The sequence below is a fragment of the Brachyhypopomus gauderio genome, chromosome 11, assembly GCF_052324685.1.
Source record: "Brachyhypopomus gauderio isolate BG-103 chromosome 11, BGAUD_0.2, whole genome shotgun sequence".
Taxonomy (NCBI): Eukaryota; Metazoa; Chordata; class Actinopteri; order Gymnotiformes; family Hypopomidae; genus Brachyhypopomus; species Brachyhypopomus gauderio.
The window spans coordinates 21,326,569-21,330,950 of record NC_135221.1 but is presented as its reverse complement, the minus strand read 5'-3'; positions in this window follow the sequence as shown (position 1 = coordinate 21,330,950).

The following is a 4,382-nucleotide window of genomic DNA, read 5'->3' as shown; positions in this document are numbered from 1 at the left end:
AAATGATTTGTCCTGACATGGTACAATTCTCTACCTTTTTAATCAGTTCAAAACCTCTTACATTAATGTGGTCTAATTCTTAAAGCTAGGTAATGGTTTGTTACGAATCAAATCAGTTGGTTTTATTTTTTATGAAATACTACTTCATATAGAAATGTAATCACTAATAATTTAAAAAACTTTACACCGGCCTATATTTGTTTAAATATTCGAGATAAAACTTTAATGGTACAATGACCGCAAAAAATTATTTCTTTCACGTTAAAGAGGCCTTTTGCCTAGATTGTTTGTTTGTTTGCGCGTCCATGCGAGAGAGAGAGAGAGAGAGAGAGAGAGAGAGAGAGAGAGAGAGAGAGAGAGAGAGAAAGAGAGAGAGGCCTTGCCTTGAAATGCTGTCTGACTTGAATACTAATTCAGTTTAATATATGCAGTTTCTCAGTCTGCAACTTTCAATGACCATGGGGAGGTTCAGACGGAGCCAGAGCAGTCGGGCTGGAATAGTCCACTCCAGTCTGTGGGGAAAGAACAAGAAAATACTTGCTTAAATTAGTTTACGAAAATAGTCCATGGAATTTCTGAATAACTTTTGATATAGTAGGCTATTATTTCACAAACAAAAACAACGAGGATGGTTGTTGTTATTATTTTGTTTTATTACGAAACGCATTTCAACAATAACTCAAAATCAAGTGACCGTAAATGAACCTGAGACAATAAGCTTCACTTTGCGGTCCATTTGTTAAGCAGCAGGCTAAGACAGCTTGTTTGCAGGGGTAGGAGTACGTAAAGGATTTGCATAATCGACCGCAGAGCGTTGCGCCCTTCCGACCAATTTGTCCGGCGCTTCCGCAGTTTACGGCTCACCACAGGGTGTCGCGCGGTGTCTGGGACCTGATCACGCTGGAGTGCGAATCAGCCTCGCGCGTCCCGGTCCACAGATTAAGACCATTCAGGTTCTTATCGTTGCTCATATGTGCATGTGGGTGTTTGATCATCTAAAGAGGTTTGAAGGATGTTTGGAAACATTCATGTTAGAAATAGACTACACAGACATGCAAACTACAGCAAAGTTGGTGTGTAATGATGATTGGGGAAATGCATCTCAGGACAGTTGTCTGATGGTTCTGGTGCTGCAAAAATGTCTTCTTCACTATATCCATAGCTTGAAACTAGTATACAGTAAGTAAGAGCAGTAATATATATGGGTAAATACGAGCAATTTATTAAAAAAGAAATGAGGATATGATTACATGAATGCCTCCTGGTCAAGCCAAGTTCTGTAAGTTATTTGAATATGCCATTGGTTGTACAGGAATCATCTATTCTATACCTTTGTAGAACAGATGCTCAGGTTTGACATTTCAGTGTCATATACAGTGACTGTTTTAGATGTTTAAAACGCAATATCCATAATTTTTAGGTAGTAGTGGGCAAGAATAAACTAACAGTATATACAAACAAACCTTCAGATGCCACAAAACTGGAAGAGCTACTGCAGTCGTGATTTCATAAGCACTGTTAAATCATTCCAGTGCGAGGAGCTACACCTCTCACAACAGCACAGGGGGCTGAGAAGGTGAAGGTTCAAATGGCGCAGAAGATAACGCACTGCAGCTCACGCGTGAACCTACGAAGACCAGACACCACACAAGCCCAAGATTCACACCAAGCATCTGAACACAGAATCTTGTATGGCAAGACACCACAGCTTGGATGTTGAGTCTAATGCACACAGATTGAAGGAAGACTTCACGTTCAAAAGTTCAACCAAGTTTAGTTTTACACACACACACACACACACACACACACACACACACACACACACACACACACACACGACAACGAGAAACCAGAATAGGATTTCCAAGACACTGACTGATTCCTGTTGTAAATGTCATTTCTTCATTTCGTCTTCACCGTGCTGGGATGAGTGGATCAGGGCTGCACACAGAAGCATCAGTGGCCTCCATTTTAATGTTGTGTTCCGACTACAAGCATTGGCCTCCTATTTAGATGTTTAGATGTTCAGTTCAGTGGACATCTGGCTTACAGCAATGCTCCCCCTGTGCCGTTTTAAAGTTTGATATATAAAAAAAAAACTCCACTGGCTTTTTTTGATGTTGTTGTTGGCATCTAGTATAGCATGTGACTGCCAGGAATGTCGTCTTTAAAACAGAAAGAGTTGTCAGGACACAAAGTCAAAGGTATTCGTCTAGGGCCACAAACATATTTGGCAGGACCTTGTTTAAAAAAGAACCTATAAATAAACAATTCAAAATGCAAATGAAAAATTCACATAAAAGCGTCCAGTTAAAACATTACATCCGCACCCACATAACACACAACGTTTAAAGAAAGGCTTTTAGTTGCCATGAAATTTCCAACAAGTGTCTAATGTACATGACGTGCAACTATTTATAACGGCACAAAATCTTTACAAGTAAATCAGTGCCTCAATGATATCTTCATTTGTGACTCCGAGCTGATCAGTCTTTGTCCTATATGTTCCACATTAACTCATTATCTATGCTACTCACTCCATTAATTTTGCTGGTTTTATTAGCCAAGTGTTCTGCCCGCATCTGTACTGTTGACAGGCATTTCCAAAAGCTAATCTGACAGCTAATGACTTCATTAAGTGCAGCACATTAATTGGCTTACTTCAGGGGATCATCTTTAATTGGCATAAATAGATTCGCACCTGAGCGCATCTTCACCTAAGCCGTAATACAAAGAGGAACAAATTCGCAGATTAGTGGCATCCTATCGGTCCAAACGGCGCACAAAGCAAATAAGCCGGTTTGGGGGGGGGGGGGGGGGACACCGGAGGACTGGATCTGGATCCCAAACGGTGGAGCTTGCACGTGGACATTAGAGGCGATATTAGGGAGTAATTAACGTGACAGGCCCCAAAAAGGAAGAGTAGCGTGTGACAGTGCAATTAACACCAGTGTTTACCTTGCCATACTGCACACAGTGAGACTCCATGAGTTGCTCTAATCGAACTGACAGTGGGGAAGTGTGTGTGTGTGTGTGGGGGGCCAGTTGTAGGTGTAGGGGGGGGGGCAGCTGGTGGTGGGTCCAACTGGGCATTCTCTCCAGAGCAGAACTTCTGCTGTTCCTGTGCTGGGGGGACGACACACACACTCCGGCCTTAAAAGGCCTACTGGCCAACAGACAGCAGTGAACCCCTGCGTCCACAATTAAGGACCTGGAGTCTACTGCTACGAACCGAAGAATTCGGAGAAGGTTCGATAGTTACAGAACCATGCTAGCCGAGTCAATACCAGGAGATGGAAGCGGTCTACATTATGGATCAGTAAATAGGAATCCATGATGAAACCACACCAAAAGGTGAGGATATTCAGCCATGAAGACCATATTCATTTCATATGAGCATTTCCTAGACTGCTAAAACCTGCTAATTTGACTTGATTTTAAAGTGTATTCAACAGTAATTATACTCGGAGAACAATCTTGCATTCTTTTTTGACAACTGAAAATAAAAAATAGGCTCAATCATCAGACTCAGACTTATAGATCCATGTGGCTGCAATATAAAGTCTATGGAGTATTATTGGTCAGAAGATCACTTAGAATGAACTCAGCAGGGAATCATGGGATACGTAAAGTGCAGAACATGCAAGTTCAGGAGTTCCACCAAAACAGGAAATGAGCAGAAACTCGATCATTAATTCATCTGTAGCCCTGCCTGGGGAAACACTGCCATCTAGAGGAGCCAACCGACAACACAGCAGAGGGGTGGTCTGTTTCCAGGATTTGAAGAACATTAATCTTAACTAATTGGGATTGTTTAACTAAATCCTAATTAAATTATTATGGCATGATGCAAGTTTGCCATTTTGCATAGCTACCAAAACAGAATTAATGCAAGGCAACAGAAGCAATGCATAAACAGTGTCTCCAAATGTAAAGCAGATTAAACACATTTTCTGTTTTCTGTAGCAACGGACACACGAACTTTACCATGATCATTGCTGAATTTCCGCTAAACTGTATCCTGTTTGACTCCATTCCTGAACCATGTTGTCTGTCTCCTTTGCAATTTTGCATTATAGTACTGTAATAAAAACGAATCTGAAATAATGACCCTGAAAACTGAACGCATGTCAATAATGATCTTTAATGTCAATATATACAGAACCTGAAAGAAAAATAGAATTTTAAAAATTAAATGAAATAAATACAATATGATACAATTTCCACAATGTCTTTGAAGAGATATTTATGGAAATGAGATATATATATATCTCCTTGTTATTCTGTGAATGGAGCCACTCAGGGAGCAGTGACTCTCACCCTGTCCCATGAGCCTTAGCTCACTACTGTTCAGCTCCTGCAATAACACTGAATCCAACGAG